Below are 27,289 nucleotides of genomic sequence, written 5' to 3'. Positions count from 1 at the left end.
CTGCAAGCAGGTACACAAGCTGGTATTTCTGGAGGTAAATCAAGGTGTTATGAACCATAAAGTACGCCGATATTACAGGTAACGTCTTCCACAGTTAAAAAGATTATACAAGTAGCCTTTGTATAGTGTAGTGGAATATAGCTTGCCGCCAGACTTCATTTAAGAGCTAGCTTAAAGTATAACTACTGGTAAACGAAAGGACTCTCTTGCAGTTGGGATTATAGGCCTCCGACTTTGACAAAATTTTATTTCAGTGCTCCTGACGTGAACATCGCAAATAAAATTGTGGACAAGCGACGTTACGACGTTGCGTTTATTTTCGTGTACTCTTTGCAGTGTGCCGCTCCGCGCTGGCTCCTCGCTAGCATCACACAGCAGCATAAAAATACTCGCGTCACTGAAGAGTGGAAATGCCAAACGTGTTAAGCGCCATTTTTTCACAAAAGGCGTTATCAGTGCTACTGTGTTCTGAATACCCTGTTACATGTCCCTAGGCTTGTTCCATTAAGTCAAATCATGGAGAAAATGCTCCAAACATTCATTTCTAGGAGGCGTAGCCGGCCGGGGTGGCCGAGCGGTTATAGGCGTTACAGTCTGGAACCGCGCGACGGCTACGGTCGCAGGTTCGAATCCTGCCTCGGGCATGGATGTGTGTGATGTCCTTAGGTTAGTTAGGTTTAAGTAGTTCTAAGTTCTAGGGGACTGATGACCTCAGAAGTTAAGTCCCATAGTGCTCAGAGCCATTAGAACATTGGTAGGCGTATGGTGTTTGTGGCAAGAAGGGCGTTCTTATGACATTCCAAGTGCCATGCGTCACATTTTCTTCCATTCAGTTGACGCACAGTTTCTGTGGTAACAGAGTGCATGAAAACTTTTGTTTGTATCAATAAAACCTCCCTATAATGGAAGGAGGTAATCTGAGTTTCAATATAGGAAAACTGTAAAAAAGGTGATCAAAGTGTCTCACTTCACCTCAAATAGTTATTAAAAATGGCAATGCATTCAAAAGAGGAAAGACCATGGCTGATGTGTGCCATGGCGTACTTCATTTGAAAGACCAACGGGTTTTATCATCTGCAAAACGGAAAGCCCTGTTGACAATGTTACTATTTCTTCCTCAACAGCGCAGGGAGTTGTACAATAAAGTTTGCAACATTTGATCCCAAGAGTAGAGTTGTGTAAGAAACAAAAGTCGATACTGAAAGACTTTCTTACGTATATTTAATTTTTGTATTCCCTTGTACAAATTTCAATGATATGAGAAATGATTTTAACATTATCTTTCTACTGGCTAAAAAGGTACTGCTGTATTGCTGTACTTGTACTTTCAGAAATATAACTCAGTGCCCCAGCGTTATTGACACCTTAAACAAATTCTTTCTTATTGGCACTTAGAACCAGTCAGCTTCCTGATGCATCACCTAGAACGTTCTTAATAAGTTGTTTATTTTCTAATTCGTCTTATTATTTTTTCAGTGATGAGGTATCATAATTCTGTGGTAACAGAATAAGTTCTCAGGTTTTTAGATCGAGAAATGGGGTAGAGGATGTTAAGGATATCATAAGCGAGTTGGCGTGGCAATCGTTAAAAGAAAGACGTTCTTCATTACTGCGAGGTCTTTTCACAAAATTTCAATCACCAGCTTTCTCCTCTGAACGTGGAAATATTTTAATGTCGCCAGCATGCATGGTGAGAAATGATCATCGCAGTAAAATAAGAGAAATCAGAGCTTCTATAGAAAGATTTAAGTCTTCATTTTTCCCAAGAGCTATTGTAGAGTGGAATGGTAGAGGCATAATCTGAAGGTGGTTCGAAGAACCCCCTGCCATGCACTTAAGTGTTAATTGCAGAGTAATCATATAGATGCAGATTGTTTTCTGACGAATATCAGATTTGGCACTGAGATCGTTTGACGTTTCTACCCATCATTTGTTGTCAGCACACCTTCCTTTGTGTGTAGTGGGAGGTGTCGGACATTCTGTTGTCTGCACGTGAGTGCATGGGTTTTTCTCCTTCAGGTTGTGTTTGTCGTGGCTGTAGATTCCTTTTCCACTTTGACAATCCAGCAAGAAGTCATCTTGGCGTTGGTCACCAGTCAGCAGTTCTTTATTTATTGGGATAATGGAACGGATGTTCTCCATATCTGGAATCTTAACTGCAGAATAACCATCGATGGGTGTTGTCCATGATAAGAAGCTGAGGTGTAAAGCGAGTCTGAGTCCAGCTCATTGACGCAGTTGGCTTGAAATGTTCAGCAGCGAGCTGCACCGTTTGACTGACTTTGTGCCGGATGATTCACTGCTTCCCGGAACAGCTTACTCGCCTGTTGTCTCCCAAACACTGGGGAGTGTGCCACACAGACTTTGAAAGTTAACTTTTGGAGGAGGCTGTTTCTGGCGTTCACTTACCTTTTGTCTTGAGGCGGTCTTGCATGAATCTCAAAGACCTATCAAGGTTCCTTCTAGATGTATCAGGTATAGTTGTGCTGCAGGTCCGGTAACTATTTGGCACCATATATGCTGTAAGTCAGAATGTAAGTGACACAGCTCCTTGCGTTCCTGCTGCAGATAAGGCAGTACACCATTAGTTTGTGAATTATTTTTACGAGCTTCAAACAGGAGTGGTTTATTTTCAGTTATTTGTGTGGTTAGTTTTTTTTAAATTTCTTGTGTGCCTACTAGGAACAGTCTAGCGTTCTAATAACTGTAGTGTAGAGCTTTGCCATCTTTGGTGTGTATAGGGATTGTGATTGCTATGCTCAGATGCGAGCTGAGTTGGTGACCCTCCGCTCACAGCTCCAGGCGCTGTTGGCTTCAGTCACACAGCTTGAGGCTGTTGCCAGTGGGCATCAATGTGGGGTTCCAAGCTGTGGCAGGATGCGAAAGACTTTCCTGGTGGCTGATCGAAGGCCCTCTCTGGTTTGTCTGACAAGCAGCTTTCAGGTGCTATCTATGGCTATGAAGTTCCTGAGCCAGGTGCAGTCTCTCGCCTATTCCAGAGTAAGCCTCTCGGCATACATGGTCGAAGAATTCAAAGAGGGTGGGATTACTGGCAGAAGGGGGTTCCAGTGTTACGTGTGTAATGGGACACTCATGAATATGGCTGCAACGTGTGTACCGGGAGAAGTCATTTCTATGCAAATAACTAATTGATTATTACTAAACGATTAAAAATACCCATCTGATTTTATTTCTGTCTAAAAAGGTAATCCGGCTTTAGGGCAAATGGTTCAAATGGCTCTAAGCACTATGGGACTTGACATCTGAGGTCATCAGTCCCCTTGACTTAGAACTACGTAAACCTAACTAACCTAAGGACATCACACACATCCATGCTCGGGGCAGGATTCGAACCTGTGACCGTAGCAGCCGCGTAGTTCCGGACTGAAGCGCCTAGAACCGCTCGGCCACCGCGGCCGCCTGCTTTAGGGCAAAATGCCGGCTAAATATAACGCAGAGTTCGGCTTTTCTGTTTCTGGGTCTGGCAACCTTAAGTTAACAATTAATAGAAACTAATTTTAATTGCACTGTAGTTGTAACAAGCATCTAGACCGCGTTGGGAGAACTTGTCTGTCTGTGCTACGCCATTTAGGAGGCGATAAATACACTGAGAAAAATCAAAATAAAATTTCGACCTCACAGGTCTTTGTTTTTCATAATTTGAAGAGTGTTCACAGATTCCGCTCTATAGCTAGTAGTCACTTGTGTTAGTGATAGTATTATTGTATAGCAGACACGTGAAATATCGCCCGCTGGCCCCACTAACGGTTGCGACACTATGGTTGCTTGGTGTAGTGTGTCAAGTACTTTCTTTAATAAGAGTATTTATAGTTATATTTAAATGCACCATTGAATATGAGGCACCATCACAAAAATTTGCTAAATGAAATAAATGCCTGTTTTTTTCTACTCACTGCGTTGTATTACAACAGCTTTAGTTGGTTTTATGTTCCTTGTTACAAGTAAGTACTGCATTAGAAGATTGCCATTTTTGTAATGCACATTCACAAACCTATGTTACTGCATGTCAAAAATACCATAGTCGCTGATCGTCATGAGTCGCGCACGCCAGTGTCTTGTCAGTATAGGAAGACAAATAATAAAACATTCCCCGTATCACATCCTCTTAAGCCGCAGTGGCTCTCTGGCTCTGAGGTAAGCGGGCTCTGAGGTAGCGGCTAACCTTACTTAGCTCACAGCCGAATTCACTAACGTCTATTAAAATCAGGCACGTTTTGAAGTATTACTGCGTCTGCAAGTATTTTTGTTTGTTACTGGACAGGAAAGCTACTCTCATAAGAAGCTACTTAAAGCTAGTTGACTTCTTTTGATTCGGCTGTTAGCTGCTAGGTACGAATTATTATAAGACACGGCAGAGAACCACGTGCCGCACAAATGCTTGATTCGCGTCAGATGCGGAAGGAAGTCTCACTTCGTGAACGTTTACTTACGAACTTCCGATATTGTTTCCAGCAAGGAATCTGAAATTTCTGCTTTTCATAAATCCTGAGAAGTAATGAAACACGACATGAAAAAAAAAAAAATGGTCAGGTTTGAATAGAACTTCCGCACTGAGGGTTCCTTATAAACTTAATTATCCATACAGACAGTTCATCAATTCCGGGAATCAAGAATCTCGACGATTTTTACCTGTTATCGACATTGATACTGGCAAGACATCGGTCTCGGGAATTCCACGACTTTCGAAAGTGATTTAGTTTTGTACTCGGTTAACACATGACAAAAGAAATCTTCTTCCGCGTGATATAATTACAAATTATCATCTTTTCTGATTTTTTACCTTTACTTGTACTGTGAAACCTTGCTACTTGCAAAATTTCATGATTCTAGGTCAACGGGAAGTACCTTACACGTAGTAATGAATGAGTTTGCAAGTATCAAATTATGTAACATAAATGGTCGTATCTTCTGATTGCACTGACTTAGAAGCTTAACATTTTTACACCACCAAGAAACAGATCTACATACTGACGCAAGTTTCAACTGGATACGTCTATTCATTCCTGAGAAAAAGTATCTTAACAGACGGACAGAGAGCAGTCGGACAAAAGGGAGAAAAAAATTAATTTTCCGTGTGGTACAACCACAAATTAACAATTTCCGGATTTTTTTTCGGTTGTACTATCAAGATTCGCTTCTTTCCATATTTCATGATTCTAGGCCAACGAGAAGTTTCGATGAGTGAGTTTGCTAATATCAAAATATGTTACATAAATGGCCGTATCTACGATTGCACTGCCTTAGAATCTTCAATTTTTTACACCGCCAAGGGGCAGTAGATCTTAGTATTTGAGGTATATTTCAACTTGATATATCTACCCATTCCTGAGAAAATGAGTTTTTAACAATAGGGCAGACGGCAACAAAGTGACGCTAGAAAGGTTCCGTTTTTACGGTCTGAGGTAAGCAACCACAACACTGCAAAATTTTCGTTGATTAATCACAGCCACAGGTGTTTCACACATAAACAACCTCGGCAGGCTCCCTGATGCTTCCTTGGTACATTTTTACCTTTTTCTAAGGGGTACAACATCCCATCAACAGCGAAATCATGTAACGCCCACGCAAGCTGAATTGAGACAAAACTGAGACAGGACAGGAAATGATTTTATTGCAGGATTGACTCGACCATCAACGAAGTGATTTAAAGCCAGTATGGAAAATGAACTCAGCAGGGCCCTTCAATAGCTGAACAAGGCTTGCCTGAAGAAGTCTCAAGCGGTTCCTACGGCTTTCTTTGAATACAGGGTTGTAGACGGCTAGTTAACGCAGTACAGCATCTAAAGTCATTTCAGCGAAACAAAGACCTGACAGGTAGAGTTTACAAAGTTGTTCTCGTTGAAACAAATTCTTAATCTGCATTTGCATTACTAGCGGCGCGTGAACCATCGAAACGAGCGTGTGGTAACTGTGACCCAATAAGAGGCCGATTTATTGCTGCCGGTCGAGAAACCAGGTTTCTGCTTCGCCTAGGCTGGTGAGATAACAACTCCTGTCCTTGTGCGACTGATTGCAAGTTACTGCTCCGTTTCTGTGACCCCGATGTCACAAAAAGATAGAGCTGCAACAGAATAATCTGAAAAATAACACACAACTATTCAAATTTCTTTATAGGAAACTGTACACTAGAAAGGAGCGTTGGAAAATTATTTCCATAAATACAGTATTTAGGAGTCATTCAGTTGCAGTAAGATACTTGTCGCGTCAGTTCCATAGAGGAAGAGAGGTACTGTGTAGCAGAAATAGCATTCTTACCTTCCAATATCGATGATATTTTAAGAAAATTTTTGAAAGACAAACTATAATGATCTATTTCTTCATAATGGGAAATACTAGGGAACTTTTCAGTGCTGTCACATCCACCGCATTGACAGTTCGTTGTTCACAATGTCTGTACAATCAGGGAAACAAATGACATATTAAGTAGAAGATTACTCTTATTGCCAATAGACTCAGCACAAATCAATTATATGCCTCACAACATGAAACTGAATTGAGCAGGGCTGGAAAGTCACTGCTGCGGGGGTAACAAGCTGTAATGTCCCTCATGTCAAATTGTTTAAACTCTTGTAGCATATTTATTATAACATATTTTTAATAAAATATAATTTGTATGCAACTGTTGTTATTCACGTGCGGACAAACCACGCACATGTCTCACGAATTACAGGATGAAAATACGGGGTGTTCACAAAGTCTCTCCGCAGTGCCGTATGATTGCTGGCCACGCGTGCCGTGATTGCTCGCCTGCCTGGGTTACTTCCCTTCAAGTTGGGACACTTTCAACATTTAATGTGAAAATTTGTAAGTAAAAACGAATATTCAATAAATTAATAACTTGTATTTCACTTTCATTTCGGTATATTCACGGCGGCATACGGCACGCGCGGCTAACAATCATACAGCACTGCGGAGAGACTTTCTGAACACCCCGTATATTTTCTTTAATGAAAAACTTCCCTCTGTACGTAATACACCATAGTTTACCAAACTGTAAACTCACAAGTAGACATCAAACTATGTATTCAAACAGCGTGGTAACGGGAGAGATGAGGAAATTGATGGAAGAGCGTACAAAAATGATGAAAGAGGATAGCGAGGGGAGTAAGAAAGCCCTGTATGGAATTGTTACGGCTAATAAGAGAGATTTGATTGAAAATATGAGGATAATAAATAAAGAAGGAAAGAAAGTTAAGAATGTACATGAAATCGAGATCAGGAATATTTCGAAGAATTACTAAATTCGAATGGAAATATGGAAGAGGAAAAATTAGGAGCCAGGGAATGTAGAGAACGTTGAGATGACCTTAACTTGGACAGGAGTAGAGGAAGAGATAAAGACCATGAAATGGTTCATGAGAACGGTGTGGGCACTGAAGACTCGACAAAGTGAATCATAGTAGCAATTTTTAAGAAGGTTTGCTGGAAACCACGTCAAAATTATAGGGGAGCTACTTTGATGTGTCCTGCTGCAAAGGAAGTTGAGAAGATTCTGGAAAACAGCGTACAGAAGATAGAAGAAGGAGAATTAAGGGAGAAACAATATAGGTTTAAACCAGGAAAGTCGACAGTAGATCAAATTTTTAGTGAAAGACAACTCCAAAAAGACGGACGCTTGTGAGAAGAATAAAGGAATTGTATCAACGGAGTGTGAGTTGTGTAAAAGTAGAAGGAGGTAAGACAGGCCGGTTTTAAAAGAAAAATGGGCTGAGGCAAGAGAGTGCACTAACCCTCCATTTCTCATCACCGTTATGGACGAGATGATGACAGGAGTGGCAGCGCGAATAGCAGATGAAAACAATGCTATATGCAGATTATTTAATGGTGTGGGTAAATGGAGAAGAAAAGGTGCAAGAAAAGCTAAACGTATGGTAGGAAGTGGTGGAACAGTATGAACTATTCAAGTAGTTGGAGAGGATAATTCCTGTCCAGTCACATTAGTATGACACCGCCTCTGCTCGACATCAACGTGCAATAATTACCCACAGACGGCATGTGGCTGCATTAGCGGTGAAGGCTATATAAAGCGTGTCAGGGGGACGCGGAAAACAGTGCAGTCGTAGTCGTAATGCGGAAACAGAGCGATTTATTCGATGTCCAAAAGGGCATAATCATTGGCTTTTGGGCCAAGGATGGAAGCATTTCAAAACCGGCCAAGTTTGTAAACTCTTCACGTGCCGCGGTGATTAAAGTATACCGTGCACGGCAAAATGACGTTATCCATAACCGGCACCGAGGCAAATGCGGTGCACCACGGGCCACAGATGACAGGGGCGAACGTAGGCTGCGGAGATGTGAACGGGTGAATAGACGCGCAACTTTTGACCAACTGACTGCTCAGATAAACCTCTCAGCGAACGTTGGTGCATTTGGGCCTCGGGCTGTCGTGCCGTGGATCCTCAACCGAGAAACCTAGCGCAGCTGCCCTCAACACTGGAGTCAGCATGTCTCCAAACCACCGTCGGCACCTTTCAGAACCTCACTGACACTCTTCCTGCACGTCTCGCAGAGGTCCGCGCGGCAAAAGGTGGTTTGTAGGGTTTCGACAAGTGGTCACATTAATGTAACTGGACAATGTGAAAAAAAAGGGGAAGGATGATAAACGGATTACTCAACGGGGAAGGCAAGGCGATGTTTTCCTGCAGAGCGTAAGAGGCCTGGTCTGGAGCAAAGATACACCACTAAAAGTAAGGAAATGTCATACCGAGCATATTACGTTCCCATACTATTGGCGTCAGGAAAGTGGTTAATGAAGAAATGGCAGGTTAGCAGGATACGGGCTTGCGAGGTGAATTTCAAAGAAGCACAGTAGGACTTACTAGAATGGACAGAGTGAGGAGTGAGACGACGAGAGGAAAATAAAAGTGAAAGAGAGGCCCATGCAAGAAACCACAGAAATGACATGTATGGCACGTTAAAAGAATAGGAATCGGCAGGTTACCGACAGAGGCCTTTGAGGCAACAGACCTAGAGGAAACCGTCAGGCGGATGGAACGTTGAAGGACTGTGTGAAGAAGAGATGAGAAGCCTGGGACAGAGAGAGAAACTTGTTGGGAGGGCATAGTAAGATGGAGAGGCTCATGTTCTACACTGACCCAGCCAAGGATTGGAAACTGGACAAGATGATGATGATGATGATGATGATGATGAAGTTCAAATGGCCCTGAGCACTATGGGACTTAACATCTGAGGTCATCAGTCCCCTAGAACTTAGAACTACTTAAACCTAACTAACCTAAGGACATCACACACATCCATGCCCGAGGCAGGATTCGAACCTGCGACCGTAGCAGCAGCGCGGTTTCGGTACTGCAGCGCCTAGAACCGCTCGGCCACCGCGGCCGCAAGCGCGACAACATCGCGGAGATGCTCAGCCAACTCCATCGGCAGACGCTGCAAGAGAGGCGTTCTGCATAAAGTTATGGTCTACTGTTAAAATTCCGAGAGCGTACAATCTAAGGAGCTTCAACCAAAATATTGCTTCCTCCAATGTATATTTCACGAAAAGGCCATGAAGATAAAATTAGAGAGATTTGAGACCACACGGAGACTTACCAGCAATCGTTCTTCCCGCGAACCATTCGTAAGCGCAACAGGGGAAGTGACACTGATACACAAAGTACCCTCCGCCACACACCCTAAGGTGGCTTTCGGAATGTAGACGTAGAAGTGTGAAGGCGGAATGGTGCCAACGGCCTTGCCGCAGTGGTAACACCGGCTGCCGTCAAATCACCGAAGTTAAGCGCTGTCGGTTTTGGATAGCACTGGGATGGGTCACTGTCCACGTTGGAAAGCGGGGTGAATTCAGCTCTTGTGAGGCCATCTGAGGATCTACTTGACTGAGAAAACTGACAATGATTGGAAGTGGTGTGCTGAACGAATATACCTCCACACCTGCAATCAGTGACGCCTAAGGGCTGAGGGTGACACGGCGGCCAGTCGTTACCGTTGGGCCTTTAAGGCGTGTTCGGACCGTGCTTTTTTTTCTTTTTTTGAAGGCGGAATAGTACAGCCCAACATCACGTCGACTTTGAGGTCTCCAGAGACCGAAAGTTAGTTCATGCAGGGAAAGAAACTTTCCTTGGCGTACTGACTAAACTCTCCTCAATTTGCAAGATACCACGTGTGGGAGGGAGAAAGAGGTGTGAATTTTATTTAGATTTTATAAATAAAATGCAAGGAGGGCTGTTCATGATATAAGTGGTTTATTCAGGGAAACTGCATTAAACTGCATATGCAATAATTATTGAAATTTTATAAAATTCATTAAACATTCACTCGCAAATTATTCAAATAATGATAAGCAAAAATAAAAGAAATTGGGTCCCCGGTACTGTAGAAAGTATAAAAAAAAGACAACAAATAGAATTGCATTGGCACCAAGTCACAACAAGTGAATTATATAAGGTGCCTGCCCTGGTATTTGTCTTTTAACATGAGCACTGTATGACTTCATTCTAATTTAACATATAAATTACACGAGACGGGTTGACCTGGTATAATAAATGAGGAAGAAATAAAAAAAACCAGCTGAACATATGACTTTCTTAACTGGCAAACGGTGAATACTGTGCCTTGCGTCTTTATGAGCATCTAACACATTGCAGAGAAATTGAAAAAAGCGAAAGAAGAATGCGCAGCTAGGAAAGTGGGCGTTTTCCGTATTACCATGTTTATAGCGTGGTCGGCGTGGCGGTGGAGTCGGCTGATTGCGTGCGACTGCATCAAGACTGCCGGCGACGTAGTTGATAGCGTCTAACATGCCCTACGCTGAAAATAGTGACCGAAACCTGCTACTGGAAGTTATCATTACTGGACGACGGTATGTGTCCATCTGCAAATGCAAACCTACGAGAAACTGCAGTAAACAAAGCTCAAACCTGTTCTAACAGTACTACCGTCATTGGACATGTAGTAAATCAAAATGTGATCCTGAGTTAAGCTCTTGATAATGCGCAGAGTGAGTGAAGCTCGCCTACTTGGATCTAACAAACTTCGCTCTCTACGCTGTTTGCGACGAATGCAAAGTGCATTGTCTCATGGAAAGCGATAAGAGAAGCCTTGCGACTTATCGGAAGCAGTCAAGAGTGAACTCCTGCCTCCTCAGAAGCAATATTCGGAATGCAAATGTTAGTGCGCTCCCCGCACCTGGAGAGAGAGAGCCGCTCCCCTCCAGCGTCTTGTCTCCGCCCTTCCGCAAATTACGTAGCTCGTACTATTTTTCAAAGCGAACGTAAGATTCTTGCCAATGAAGAAGTCCCTTTCACAATTTCCTCCCTCCTTGCCGTCGCATTCCGTGAAGAAAAGAGAGCCATACTCTGTGTGAGACAGAGTATACAAATAAACCAAGACTTCTCCCTTTGAGTATTGCCGCTACCTCGCGGGAAACGGCCAAAATTCCCCGGGCCATTTGAAATTCTTGGGCACCCATCTCGTGCTGTTGCTATTCAACTCGCCGCTATGTCCGCGTTACCCAGAATCGCGACGAAACTGTTTTTCGCTCTAAGTTTGTAGTTTCCGCTGCCTCGGGCACACGTGCGAATGTCCACGGCTTCACTTGGCAGCGTGTTGATGTATGCAGCGTCTTCGCCTGTCGCTAATCCTCTGGGGGCCTGCCCTCTGTGAAGCGTGCCGACATAGGCGCGCGACCGCCGCTCGCCAGTGGGCGCACTACCTGTGTCCACCTGGTCGCCGGGCTTCCCAGCTAGGAACGCATCAGAAGAATTCCTTTCGTGCACAAAGTGTACCAAGTTTGCAAAGAGAAGAATCGTAGCCCTTTACCGATGCTTAATGACACAATAATTCACCTCCATCACACTTCATATATTGCAATAAACTAATGACTGATTTTAAAAGCAATTATCTCCTTTAATTATAAACATGAAAAGCTTTGACGCTTTTCAGATTGTTTCAGGTAAACCATAAGAAATTGAAATCGGAATGGCCGGAAGTGAATCTGAGCCTTGGTCCTGAATAAGAGTGCAATGTCATTTATTACTGGACCCAGTAACCCACCGCCCATCCCGATTCTTTAGAGAATCTAACTCCATGTATGAAACAGTTGGAAACGTGTGATTGCTTTATAAATTAGTTAAAGTTTTAAATATTTCACGTTAAACATGTAAACCCTGAAGACGCAAAAACCCTGATCATGTTGATTTTGTTTGTTCTGGATTATTCATTGAATGAGTGTACTCTTGGTAACTTGCGCAATGTTTTAAGAGAAGCTAGTTATTCACGTATCTCAGTGTTTATGATGTCATATCTCCTAAACTATGGGCCGTACAACGATATAATTTTGCAGGCACATTTATAGTACATGTGCAAAAGATGTTGCGATTAGAGTTAGTAGTAAAGAAGATACAAATTGAAGCGTTACGTCTGACTCTGAACTTTTATTGCATGAGCAACGAAGATGTAGTAAGCGACAAACTTTTTTCTCCATTATTTGGTGTGTCTATGTTGGGGAGGAGGGGGGGGGGGGAGCGACAGCAGGAGAAGTTTCTAAAACGTTTGAAACGATGTGTAGAGCTTTTTGAAAGTTTCCAACTGCCCTCATTCTCAAATACTCGATTAGTATGATCTGGGTAATTTACGCGGCTTGACTTAGGCTACCTCAAGGCATATACAGTTTCTGACTTTAATACTTGACTGACTGTGTTAAAATTTTAACATAAGATTATACGTCTTAAGGAGTAGATTATAACAGTACTTCAAATTTTTAAATTATTCCATTACTGTATAAAATACGACAATCAAATTTTTGTTGCCCTCGCAGGCTATTACTTAGCTCTGAGAATGTGTTTAGCCATTCAGGAACATACACTGTCCAGTCACATTAATGAGACCACCGTTCAAAGGCCCGAATAACCACCTTTCGCAGCGCGGACCGTTGCGAGACGTGGAGGAAGAGATCCATGCCGACTCCACTGTTGTGGCCAGTTGTGCTAGGTTCCTCGCTTGACGATCCATGCTGCAAACAGCTCGATCGAGGTCCCACAGATTCTAGATTGGGTTTTAATCTGGGGATTTTGCTGGGCAGGGGAGTGCGGCAAACTCATCATACTGCTCTTCAAACAACGCACGTACATTGCGAGCTGTGTGACATGTTGCATTGTCCCGTTGGCAGATGCCATCGTGCCAAGCGAAAACAAACTGCATATATGGGTTGGCATCGTTTCCAGAAATAGATCCATACTTCGGTTGGTCCACTGTGCTTTCCAGAATGACGAGATCACGCAGGGAATGCCCTCCAGCCTGGACCTTTTCAACTGTTGTTGCAGGTTATTTGTTTTCAGACATTTCACACTGTACATGCCAACACCCATCTGTACGTTGGAGCATAAAATGTGATTCATCTGAAAAGGCCACCTGTCGGCGTTCAGTGGACGTCCAGTTGCCGATGAACGGCAGTTAGCATTGGTGCACCGAGCGAGGTGGCGCAGTGGTTCGACACTGGACTCGCATTCGGGAGGACGACGGTTCAATCCCGCGTCCGGCCATCCTGATTTAGGTTTTCTGTGATTTCCCTAAATCGCTCCAGGCAAATGCCGGGATGGTTCCTTTCAAAGGGCACGGCCGACTTCCTTCCCCGTCCTTCCCTAATCCGATGAGGCCGATGACCTCGCTGTCTGGTCTCCTTCCCCAAACAACCCAACCCCAACCCCATTGGTGCATCAACCAGACGCCTGCGGCGAAGGCCCAGAAGCAACGGTCGCTGAACAGTCGTTGAGGAGACACTGTTGGTAGCCCGTTGGTACATCTGGGCAGTCAGTTGCTCAACCGTTGCATCTCCGCGGCTGTCGTTTGCCCTGTCATCTGTGGACCGTGGTGCATCGTAGCTGCCTTTGCGCCGGTTTTTGATAGCGCATTTTTGCCCTGCATGGTGTACCTTAACCAAGCGAACAGTTTACAAACTTAGTCATTTCGGAAATTCTTCCACCCTTGGCCAGAAAGCTAATGATCATGTTCTTTTGGATATCAGACAAATCGCTCCATTTCCATATCACGACTACACTGTTTCCCGTGTCTCCTGCCCCCTCTCCGACACGGTTTAGACGCCCTCCACTGTTAGTGCGGCCAATTGCCGCCTGTAAGTGATTACTGCACGTTGACATCGAAAGTCGGCGGCGGTGACAGTGTGTTCGTGGCATAATTCTAATGGCGGCACCGAAGATGAACCACCGCTGGCGAGAAGTCTGTCGACCTCTGAGCAGAGCCCAATGAAGTCACGGCCAGCGAGTTCTGTGTGAGGGGTGCGGGGAGCGAGAGGCAGTCGGCATTTTATTTCCACACACGGCAGACACTTGTGCAGCCGCTGCAGCGCTGGCCGGCTCAGGTGTCGCAACCTAGCCCGCTTCCTTGAGATATCCGGGTCAGCCAGGGGAGCGGAGCGCCGGTCACTGTAACTAGAAGGTAGACTGGCAGAGACAGCTCGCGCTCCATGGCTTGTGTTTGGGTCTGGTACGATACCGATTTGATTAAAGCACCCGACTACTGTGCGCGCGCGCAGATACACACACACACACACACACACACACACACACACTTGCGCGGGTTCTCGGTGTAATCCATGGAAAAGCCTTTAGTTTAGGAAATGCAGGGTCACAAGTGATCAACCCGCGGCCACATTCGATCCCCATCTTGGTCACATCTGTGATTGCTGAATCCTTGCGTACTATACAGGGTGTCCCAGCTATCTTGTCCACCCAAAATATCTCCGGAACAATAACAGCTATTGGAAAACGACTTTCACCGGTATCAATGTAGGGCTGGGGCCCATGAATGTACATATTTGGAAACATTCTAAAACGAAAGCATATGTGTTTTTTAACACAAACTTTTGTTTTTTTTTAAATGGACCTCCTATATTTTTTCTTCAGCAATCCATAGCATGACAAAGCACATACACAATGGCGTTGATTGCATCGCAATATTCACATTACATCCCGAGATATTGAGACACGAAGTTGACGCTTGAAACACCCGACATGCGCTGCTAGCGCACGTCCTGAGGCTCAGGCGTGAACCCCATGCTGCCCGTAATCGCGATGTGATTGACATGTGTAATCACACCTCCATACTTATCAAGAGGTCCGAAACGAATAATAAGGTCTGCTGCACATAATGGTTTCCCTCTTGCACGTTTTACGTATCTACGTACACAATAAGAACCAGTACCGATCGGTGTACACCCGTTAGGTTGTCTTGTTTATCCTGCACACCCAAAATAAGGTTTATCTAATGCGTTATATGACCCATTGTGCCTGTCGCGCAGGGCCTGGCTCTACCTAGTCAAGTGTCCAGCGTAGTTACCACTACTGCCACAGTTACCACTTCGCCTTGTTTATGATTTGCGACCGATGCAAACTCCTGTACTCCACCACCCTCCGAGCATCCCATTTGTTGTTGCTTTGGCGTGCAGTACACCGCTTGCCAGTGTAGTCGTGCATCAGAGTAATCTAGTGACGGCACGGAGGTAGTACACATTGTGAATAAACGTTGTATTGTGGAACCTATACTGTACAGTATAATGTACACACATGAAGATATGGTAGAAATGCTGCTGATCTATGGAGAATGTACGTTGACGGGAAATACGTTATGAGATTGCTTGTTTGTTGATAGTACTGTTAGCGAACATTATGATTATGTCTGTTTTCTACCCTACTCTACATACCTGTACTGTACCCTGTTGTAGGTGGACGAAATGCTGTTCAGGCATTCCCTGACAAGCCATCGCCTTCGCGCCGGATGTTTGGTCGTCTCACATCTCGTCTACGTGAAACGGGAAGCTTAAATCCAAGACCTCGACATCGTCCTAGAACACGCACAGATGAACGTGCTGAAGTTGCTGTGCTCGCTACCGTAGCTGTGAATCCTCAAATCAGCACACATCAAATTGAACGTGAACTTGGTGTGTCGAAATCAAGTGCACAGCGTATTCTTAAACGTCATAAATTTCATCCTTACCATGTTCATTTACACCAGGATCTTCATGGAAATGACTTCCGCAATAGGGTAACATTTTGTCGGTGGGCTCAGCAAAAACTTCTGACTAATCCAAATTTTTTTGCAGATGTTCTCTTTACCGACGAGGCATCATTCTCCAACAAAGGAATTGTCAATATGAGGAATATGCATTATTGGTCCGTAGACAATCCAAAATGGCTCCGTCAGGTAGAGCATCAACGTCCGTGGAAAGTTAATGTTTGGTGTGGGATTATTGGAGATACCATTATCGGACCTTTCTTTATAAATGGCATCCAAAAGGGCAGACAATACTCCAGATTTATACGACACAATCTCCCTGTTCTCTTGGACACCGTACCTCTGAACCGGAGAATGGTCATGTGGTATCAGCATGACGGATGCCATGCACATAACGCCTTACGAGCACGACGACTTCTGAACCGTGAGTTTCCTGATAGGTGGATTGGACGAGGTGGCCCAGTTAGGTGGCCTGCCCGATCTTCGGACCTTACACCGCTGGCTTATTTTCTTTGGGGAGCAGTGAAGGATGCTGTTTACCAACATGAACCAACAACACCAGAGGACATGAAGCAACACATTATTGATGCTTGTACAGCCATCAAAGAGGAAACAGTAGCACGAAGTAGTGCATCCTTCATCCGCAGAGTGACCCTATGTATGCAAGCCAATGGGCATCACTTTGAGCATGAGATGTGAGCGCTATGTTTAGTATGCAGTGCTGGTATCACAGTGGAAGTTTCTACAAAGGGCCATTTTACCCAGTGATGTTAAGAAACATTTGTTTGCAACAATTTGTCATTTAACGCATTAGATAAACATAACATTGATAATTATGTGATAATAAAACTAATTGGTTAAACATGTTTAGATTCATCTTCTATGTCCTACCTGACTTCCCAAATCAAAACATTTTTACCTAAACAACGGTAAAACTTTTAGTCCACTTGCTCGTTTCACTAAAACTATCAACATGAATTTTACTATTACGAGTGAATGATTAACTGTCACTTGCGCTAGATCTACAGTAAAGTAAAGTTTTAACGTTGAACGACATTACCTTTTTAGTAACGGATTAACGATAAGCGAAGTTAACTTCGTGACTAACGTTGCGGTACACAGATATGTTACAGAACCGCATCACCCCTAGCCTATGGGATAAATACCTGCTGGAATGTACGACGTTAATGCAGGATGGCAGCAGACCGTATTATTCGTTTCGGACCTCTTGATAAGTATGGAAGTGTGATTACGCATGTCAATCACATCGCGATTACGGGCAGCATGGGGTTTACGCCTGAGCCTCAGGACGTGAGCTAGCAGCGCATGTCGGGTGTTTCAAGCGTCAACTTCGCGTCTTAATATCTCGGGATGTAATGTGAATATTGCGATGCAATCAACGCCATTGTGTATGTGCTTTGTCATGCTATGGATTGCTGAAGAAAAAATATAGGAGGTCCATTTAAAAAAATAAGTTTGTGTTAAAAAACTCATATGCTTTCGTTTTAGAATGTTTCCAAATATGTACATTCATGGGCCCCAGCCCTACATTGATACCGGTGAAAGTCTTTTTCCAATAGCTGTTATTGTTCCAGAGATATTTTGGGTGGATAAGATAGCTGGGACACCCCGTATATGTGTGAATTCCTTATTATGGACTCCATTACATGTTGTTCCTTTCAGTCTGCCTTGTGCATCTTGACGTGCTGGAAGCATACGTATATCGCAATATTTTGTGATGTCGCTCAAAGACTTTTGTGTAGATTTTTTTCTAAGCGATATCTTTTGTTTTGTTTCATGTATTAAGTAATTACTAGCAATCACCAGAGAACAAAACGCGTGGTGTGGTATGCGGAAACTACACTACTGGCCAGTAATATTGCTACCCAAAAAGAAATGCAAATGATAAACGGGTATTCATTGGACAAATATATTATACTAGAACTGACATGTGATTACATTTTCACGCAATTTGGGTGCATAGATCCTGAGAAATCAGTACCCAGAACAATCACCTCTGGCCGTAATAACGGCCTTCATACGCCTCGGCATTGAGTCGAACAGAGCTTGGATAGCGTGTACAGGTACAGCTTCCCATGCAGCTTCAACACGATACCACAGATCATCAAGAGTAGTGACTGGCGTATTGCGACGAGCCAGTTGCTCGGCCACCATGGACCAGACGTTTCCAGTTGGTGAGAGATCTGGAGAATGTGCTGGGCTGGCCAGGGCAGCAGTCGAACATTTTCTGTATCTGGAAAGGCCCGTACAGGAACTGCAACATGCGGTCGTGCATTATCCTGCTGAAATTTAGGGTTTCGCAGGTATCGAATGAAGGGTAGAGCCACAGGTCGTAACACATCTGAAACGTAACGTCCACTGTTCGAAGTGCCGTCAATGCGAACAAGAGGTGACCGAGACGTGTAACCAGTGGCACCCCATACCATCACGCCGGGTGATACTCCATTATGGCGATGACGAATACATGCTTCCAATGTGCGTTCACCGCGATGTCGACAAACATGGATACGACCTTCATGATGCTGTAAACAGAACCTGGATTCATCCGACAAAATGACGTTATGCTATTCGTGCACCCAGGTTCGTCGTTGAGTACACAATAGCAGGTATCCGAGCTGATAGTCCACGCTGCTGCAAACTTCTTCGAACTGTTCGTGCAGATGGTTGTCTTCCAAACTTCCCCATCTGCCGACTAATGGATCGAGACGTGGCACCACGATCCGTTACAGTCATGCGGATAAGATGGTGTCATCTCTACTGCTAGTGATACGAGGCCGTTGGGATCCAGCACGGAGTTCCGTATTACCCTCCTGAACACACCGATTCCATATTCTGCTAACAGTCATTGGATCTCGACCAACGCGAGCAGCAATGTCGCGATCATTTCTCCTCCTTACACGAGGCATCACAAAAACGTTTCACCAGGCAACATCAGGAAGACGATGCTGTGATATGCAAATGTTTAGCTTTTCAGAGCATTCACACAAGATTGGCGCCGGTGGCGACACCTACAACGTGCTGAGATGAGGAAAGTTTCCAATCGATTTCTCATACACAAACAGCAGTTGACCGGCGTTGCCTGGTGAAACGTTGTTGTGATGCCTCGTGTAAGGAGGATAAATGCGTGCCATCACGTTTCCGACTTTGATAAAGGTCGGATTCTAGCCTATCGCGATTGCGGTTTACCGTATCGGGACTTTGCTGCTCGTGTTGGTCGAGATTCAATGACTGTCAGCAGAATATGGAATCGGTGGGTTCAGGAGGGTAATACGGAACGCCGTGCTGGATCCCAACGGCCTCGTATCACTAGCAGTCGAGATGACAGGCATCTTATCCGCATGGCGGTAACGGATCGTGCAGCCACGTCTCGATCCCTGAGTCAACAGATCGGGACGTTTGCAAGACAACAAGCAGCTGCACGAACAGTTCGACGACGTTTGCAGCAGCATGGACTATCAGCTCGGAGACCATGGCTGCGGTTACCCTTAACGCTGCATCACAGGCAGGAGCGCCTGCAGTGGTGTACTCAACGACGAACCTGGGTGCACGAACGGCAAAACGTCATTTTTTCGGATGAATCCAGGTTGTGTTTACAGCATCATGATGGTCGCATCCGTGTTTGGCGACATCGCGGTGAACGCACATAGGAAGCGTGTATTTGTCATCGCCATACTGGAGTATCACCCGGCGTGATGGTATGGGGTGCCATTGGTTACACGTGTCGGTCACCTCTTGTTCGCATTGACGGCACTTTGAACAGTGGACGTTACATTTCAGAAGTGTTACGACCCGTGGCTCTACCCTTCATTCGATCCCTGCGAAACCCCTCATTTCAGCAGGATAATACAGATCCGCATGTTGCAGGTCCTGTACGGGCCTTTCTGGATACAGAAAATGTTCGACTGCTGCCCTGGCCAGCACATTCTCCAGATCTCTCACCAACTGAAAACGTCTGGTCAATGGTGGCCGAGCAACTGGCTCGTCACAATACGCTAGTCACTACTCTTGATGATCTGTGGTATCGTGTTGAAGCTGCATGTGCAGCTGTACCTGTACATGCCATCCAAGCTCTGTTTGACTCAATGCCCAGGCGTATCAAGGCCATTATTACGGCTAGAGGTGGTTGTTCTGGGTACTGATTTATCAGGATCTATGCGCCCAAATTGCGTGAAAATGTAATCAGATGTCAGTTCTAGTATGATATATTTGTCCGATGAATACCCGTTTATCATCTGCATTTCTTCTTGGTGTAGCAATTTTAATGGCCAGTAGTGTAGTAATATCGCAAGGTATGAATATATGCCCTTTATGGTTTTCTAGGGAAACTTACGCCATTCTTGCCGGCCGCAGTGGCCGAGCGGTTCTAGGCGCTTCAGTCCGGAACCGCGCGACTGCTAAGGTCGCAGGTTTGAATCCAGCCTCGGGCATAGATGTGTGTGATGTCCTTAGGTTAGTTAGTTTTAAGTAGTTGTAAGTTCTAGGTTACTGATGACCTCAGATGTTAAGTCCCAGAGCCATTTGAACCATTTTTTTACGCCATTGTTCCAGCAAAATAGTGGCAAGTTCAGGTAACGATGATGGAGGTGGATGATGACCAGGCACACTTCCCTCCAAATTAAACCACAAAGGCTCAATACTATTCAGGTCTGGTGACTGTGGCGCCCAGAGGAGATGCGACAATGCATCCTCATGCTGACAAAACCAGACCTGGGCAGCTGGATAACGTTGTCTGCGTAAACGGGAGCCCTGTCGACTTGGAGCACAGCATCACTACTGGGAGAAAACATGAGATGGATCTGATCAGCCAACACGCTCACAAAATCCTTGGCAGTAATGCAACGTTACGTAGCCCCTCGAATACCACGAGATGGCTGGTCAAATTATCACCGAACCCCCATCTTGTTTCACCCTTGGGATGGAAACTGGGTCAGAAGCTGAAAACAGTGTGCAACAAGACTCATCCGACCAAACGACTTTGTTTCATTGCTCCATAGTTCAGGATTTATGGCTTTGGCACCACGTTTTCCTGCTACGGGCATTTACCTTTTGGAATTCCATTTCGCCCTGCAAGCTCCAGCTTATGGAGCTCCCTTCGTGTTGTTTTGATTCTAACAGGGTTCGCGAATGCGATATTCAACTCTGCAGTGACTTTTGCAGGTGTCATCCCCTTATTTTTTTATCAAAATCCTCTTCGATGGCCGTATGCCACGATCACTCAACACACACTTTCCTCCGCATTGTGACTCAGTGGGTGATGTTTTTCCAGTTTGCCTGTACGCGATATAAATCTTCGATACAGTGCCTCTTGACACACCAAACACTTCAGCTACCTAGGTTGTGGAAGCGTCCATCATACGAGCACCAACAATTTGCCCACGTTCGGATTCAGTTGTCTTCGACACAATGCACCCACAGCTATTCAGGACACTGTTCTGGCCTCGACTGATACTTGCAACGTATTGAAGACATTGCATGGGTGCCGTTCGTTGTCAACTGCAGCTTGGCTAACATGTGCATTTGTGTTCAAGTATCTAATTTTCGCGGTGTTTCCATAATCTTTTCCAACCCCTCTATGTCTCATTGTTTCTTTTAATTGTAGAGGGTGTCCCACTCAAACCTCCCTGATTTCAAAGACCCAGGGGGAAAAAACCACTGTAGAAACGACAATGAAAAATGTACCACATTGCAGAGCATCTCAAAGAATTTATTTATTTATCGTCAGTACACCTCTACACGTGAACCATTATTAGCACGAAGAATATCGAGTCTATATTCAATTTCTTGCCAAGTTCTTTGTAACATTTCCTCTGTTACTGTTGCAATCGCATTAGTGATACGATGTCGCAACGTAGGAATATCGTCCACTTTGGTCGCATACACGCGGTCCTTCACGAATCCCCACATGAAGAAATCAAGCAGCGTAATGTCGGGTGAACGTGGTGGCCAGGCAATGGGTCCTCCACGTACGGTCCAACGACTGGGAAATTTCCTGTCCAGGAACTTGCGAACAGCCGTTGACCAATGCTGCGGAGCTCCATCTTATTAAAAAATGTTGGGTTGTAAGTCTCGTATCTGAGGGTATACAAACTGCTCCAACATGTCTAGATACACCGACCCATTCACTGTTTGTTCTGCAAAGAACAACGGTCCAACAATCCTGTCGTGGATTAGCCTGCACCAGACATTTAATTTAGGGCTATCATGAACATGTTCAATGACAACTTGCAGATTTTGCTAACGCCAACTTCGAACATTATGCCTAGTAACCCTTCCTGGTAGATGAAAGGTTGCCTCATCTGAGAATAAACATCTTTCCAGGAAGCTGGTATCCATATCAACACGCAGCAGCATATCGGCACCAAATTGTTGTCGACATGGTTTGTCGTTCGGTGTCAGATGTTGCAGAATTTGCACTTTGTAAGCACACATACGAAGACGCTGATGCACTACACGATGCAATGTTGATCGAGGTACATTAAGTAGCCTAGATGCTTGTCGAATTGACTTACGTGGGCTACTGAGAAACGTTTGTCTGACGTCCTCAACTGTCTCTTCTGAAACTCCGTAATGTGCAAGGCCAGAATGTTTCAGAACACTTCCTGTTGCCAGAAACTTCCTATACCATTCCTTCATTGTTTTCACATCAGGTGGATAAACATTCATACACACGACGATAACTTCTTTGCACAGTAATCGGCGATTTTGTTTCTGCAAACCACACTACTGCTTGCGCGCGCTGCTGTGGAGTCGCTTTTTCACTTCATGCGACCATGCTGTACTCTGGCGACGATACTTGGCACTTCTGAAGCGGGAATATAAATTCTTTGAGATGCTCTACAATGTGGTGCATTTTTCACTGTCCTATTTACTTTGGTTTTTCTCTCCTCGGTCCTTGAAATCAGGGAGGCTTGAGTGGGACACCCTGTATTTTAAAATCACGGAGGTGGGTGCCACCTCTCCTGCCGACTTCGTGCGGGTTGCGCTGAAATGGTAGTCATTTGCATATCTGACAAGGGAACCTTCCCATCGCACCCCCATCAGATTTAGTTATAAGTTGGCACAGTGGATAGGCCTTGAAAAACTGAACACAGATCAATCGAGAAAACAGGAAGAAGTTGTGTGGAACTATGAAAAAATAAGCAAAATATACAAACTGAGTAGTTCACGCGGAGGATAGGCAACATGAAGGTTACTCTGAACTCGGGAGCGCCGTGGTCCCGTGGTCAGCGTGAGCACCTGCGGAATGAGAGGTCCTTGGTTCAAGTCTTCCCTCAAGTGGAAATTTTAATTTCTTTATTTTCGCAAAGTTATGATCTGTCCGTTCGTTTATTGACGTCTCTGTTCACTGTAATAAGTTTAGTGTCTGTGTTTTGCGACCGCACCGCAAAACCGTGCGATTAGTAGACGAAAGGACGTGCCTCTCCAATGGGAACCGAAAACATTTGATCGCAAGGTCATAGGTCAACCGATTCCTCCACAGGAAAACACGTCTGATACATTCTATACGACTCTGGTGACGGCATGTGCTCCACATGACAGGAATATGTTGTCGACCCACGTAACTTGTACACTTGGCGAATGGGTAAAAAGATTCTTTTACCTTCCCCGATTTAGGTTTTCTTGTGGATGTGATAATCACTCCCAAAAAAGTGATGAAAAAAGTGTTTGTCACATAAACTGCAACAAATGAATGCAACAGTTTCACAGTCGCACAGTTTTCCCTGTGCTCTGTCAAAACATATGTTTTTAACGTTTTCAAATTTTTCCGTGTGTAGACCGTCAAATCCTGCATATGTCCAAGCAAATCTAAACATGTCCTGGAATTTTGGAGAGCGAAGTTGATTATGTGTGAGTGCCTGAACTGTGATAATTGTGTGAAAATAAAAAATTAAACTTTTCACTCGAGGGTAGACATGAACCAAGGACCTCTCGTTCCGCAAGTGCTCACGCTAACCACGGGACCACGGAGCTCACATATTACTTGATGTTGCCTATCCTGCACATGGACTACTCAGTTTTTATATTTTGCTTTTTTTTTCATAGTTCCACACAACTTCTTCCTGTTTTCTCGATTGATCTGTGTTCAGTTTTTCAAGGCCTATCCACTGTGCCAACTTATAACTCAATCTGAGGGGGTGCGATGGGGAGGTTCCCTTGTGAGCACGCAGTGCTCTTCATGACATCTAGATTTACATAATCGATTTGTTTGATGGTATTGACAGCGGCCTTAGACTGTTTGCCGATGATGCTGTAGTCTACAGGAAAGTGGTATCACACGAAAGTTGTGAACAAATCAATGAGAATTTGCAGAAAATAAATGCGCGGTGTAATGACTGGCAGTTATCTCTCAATATTAGTAAGTGTAACCTACTGCATATAGCTAGGCTAAAATCCCAATTAACGTATGAGTACAAAATAAATGCCCAGTCTTTGGAAGCGGTAACGTCCGTCAAGTATCTGGGTGTGACTATTCGAAATGATCTCAAATGGAATGTTCAGATTACACAAGTAACGGGTAAGGCGAACTCTAGATTGCGGTTTATTGGTAGAATCCTGAATCGATGCAGTCCTTCAACAAAGGAAATAGCTTCCAATACATTAGTTCGTCCAGTCTTGGGGTATTGTTTGTCTGTGTGGGACCCTTACCAGTTGGGTCTGATTCAAGAGATTGAGAAGGTCCAAGATTCGTGACTGGTACATTTAGCCATCGCGAGAGCGTTACAAATATCATTGAAAGTTTGGAGTGGGGCAGTCTTGCAGATAGACGGCGCGCTAAACAGACGGGGCTGCTAACTAAATACCGAAATCCGATCTTCATCAAGGATGTGGAACATATATTATCACCGCCAACTTTCAAATAGCGCAATGATCACCATTCAGAAATAAGGGAAATAAGAGCTCGTACTGAGGCGTTCAGTCGTTTTTCCCTCGCGCGATCCGCGAGTGGAACAAAGGGGGAGGGGGGGGAAATGTGACTTTGGCGCGAATTGTGCCCTCCGCCACACACCGCTTGGTGGCTAGCGGAGTATATATGTAGATGTAGACGTTAGTTGCATACCACCTCATTGGTGTTGCACTTTCAATTGCTGTTAGTGTACAACAAAATAAACTGATCCCATACTTGGGTTTTGTTAATGTACCTGCATATACTACACACTGAAATAAACCGTAACATCACTTGCATAAAATCACACATGATGTGTTCAACGTCTCTTTTAGAACATCAAATTTAAAAAGTATTTTTATGAAGGACGATAAACCAGTGTGTGGGCCTCCACTTCAATACCTCGAATATACAGGTGGCCCTGCCGACAGCTTAAAATAAAAAAATTAAGACAAATAGACTTTTTAAAAATTTTAAAGCGAAGATCATGTCATGTCGTTTGTGTTTTTCTTCAAGAGATATGCTCACCTGCTTTAATTTCTTGTGATGCAAAACATTCATATGGGCTGCAATTTTTTCGTTTTACGTGTAGAACGTCACATACGTGAACTGTACTCCATTTCTTATTACAGACTCATAACACGCTGGTCTTTCCACACTGCATCATGACATGCTGGAAACATATAACATAATTCTGTGATATCGTCTGATGACGACCAAGAGGGCGACGTTTGCTAATAGCAAATGAAATAATGTGTTTATCTGAAGTAAAAATATCTTATCGAGGAAGAGGTCATTGTGGACAGAGCGTTAAGCTTGAAGGGGGAAAGGATGGGTACGGAAATAAGCCATGCTCCTTCAAAGGAACCATCCCAGCATTTGCCTTAAGCGATTTAGGGAAATAACGCCGTCCTCCCTGATAACAATCAACATTCAACATTCAACATTGCCTGAAAAGTGATGCATCCAGGAAACATGATCAGATGTGAGTGTAACTTCATACACACACACACACTATTAGCGAGTACGTGAATGACTAATTTCATTTCTCTGTGACAGGTAGAACGCCCACCAGAATGCAGTGGTGTTTTCGTGTTTAGTGTTGTTACCTGGCAAAACAGGGTATACGTATAAAGGGCGTGAAAGGTGCTGAGTGATCACTGTGAAGCATGCAAAGTACTAGAGTGAGGGCGCGTCATCACATCTGACAGAATCTGAAACGCTCATTGTGGGCCTCCATTTGGCCAGCTGGTCGAATCATGCAACATCCAGATTTGTGGCCGGCCGAGGTGGCAGAGCGGTTCTAGGCGCTACAATCTGGAATCGCGCGACAGCTACGGTCGCAGGTTCGAATCCTGCCTCGGGCATGGATGTGTGTGATGTCCTTAGGTTAGTTAGGTTTAAGTAGTTTTAATTTCTAGGGGACCGATGACCTTAGAAGTTAAGTTCCATAGTGCTCAAAGCCATTTTGAACCAGAATTGTGGGACATTCGGACATGGCAGTGGTCCGACGCTGGACTGCGTAGGAACGTGAGGGCGGACATACTCATGAAGGTTTGAATCGACCACGTCTGGCAGTCACATGGGAGGATCACCATGTTGTGCATCAAGCACACCGTAAACCCTTCCCATCTGCATCTACCATCCAAGAGCAAGTAATAGGGTGACCAGATGCAATTGTTTAAAAACGAGGACAAACAGCTTCAAAAAGGAGGACAAAGGAAGAAAAAAGGGGACACATCACACGGTCAACTGCAGATGAGGATACCACCCGTCAGCACACTCACAAAGCACACATGCACTACAGGAAGCCAAGCCAATACAAAGCGAAGATACGCAACGAAAATTTTAAATAATCGATATTTGGATTCGCTTGTAGGTCGATCAACGATAACATCGACGATCCTGGTGCCCCCTATTAACACGGCCTTCGTGCCTGTTTATCACCAAGGCTGTGCCAATAGTTAAAGTATTGAAGAAAAGAGCAATAGAACGGGATGTATTGTAAATTTAACTATATTACGCTCAACTTTGCGAAAAAGCCGGACACTGTAAAAATCCGACCGGATCCCGGACAAAGAGCTAAAAAGGAGGACATGTCCGGATTAATCCTGACGTCTGGTCACCCTAGCAAGTAACAGATTCCCTACATCAAAAATGGTTCAAATGGCTCTGAGCACTATGGGACTTAACATCTGAGGTCATCAGTCCCCTAGACTTGGAACTACTTAAACCTATTAACCTAAGGACGTCACACACATCCATGCCAGAGGCAGGATTCGAACCTGCGACCGTAGCAGTCGCGCGGTTCCGGACTGAGCGCCTAGAGCCGCAGGGCCACCGCGGCCGGCTTCCCTACATCATTCTGGGTCA

General features: G+C 44.5%; 1 protein-coding gene across 3 annotated transcripts in view; it reads right to left on the bottom strand.

Moving 5' to 3' along the window:
• LOC126250043 (uncharacterized) overlaps positions 1 to 27,289 on the bottom strand; it is a 140,058-nt gene that overhangs the window by 100,399 nt on the left and 12,370 nt on the right. Inside the window, exon 2 of one of the 3 annotated variants that reach the window (XM_049951526.1) lies at positions 15,701 to 15,841. The exons of 1 other annotated variant lie outside the window; for it this stretch is intronic. The gene's annotated coding sequence lies outside the window, so the exon portion shown is untranslated. Of the gene's footprint in view, positions 1 to 9,299; positions 9,415 to 15,700; positions 15,842 to 27,289 lie in introns of all 3 variants that reach the window. One more of the 3 variants, XM_049951527.1, reaches the window with a different exon arrangement.

This window comes from Schistocerca nitens, chromosome 1 (genome assembly GCF_023898315.1).
Source record: "Schistocerca nitens isolate TAMUIC-IGC-003100 chromosome 1, iqSchNite1.1, whole genome shotgun sequence".
Lineage (NCBI taxonomy): Eukaryota > Metazoa > Arthropoda > Insecta > Orthoptera > Acrididae > Schistocerca > Schistocerca nitens.
This window is presented reverse-complemented; position numbering and strand designations above follow the sequence as displayed.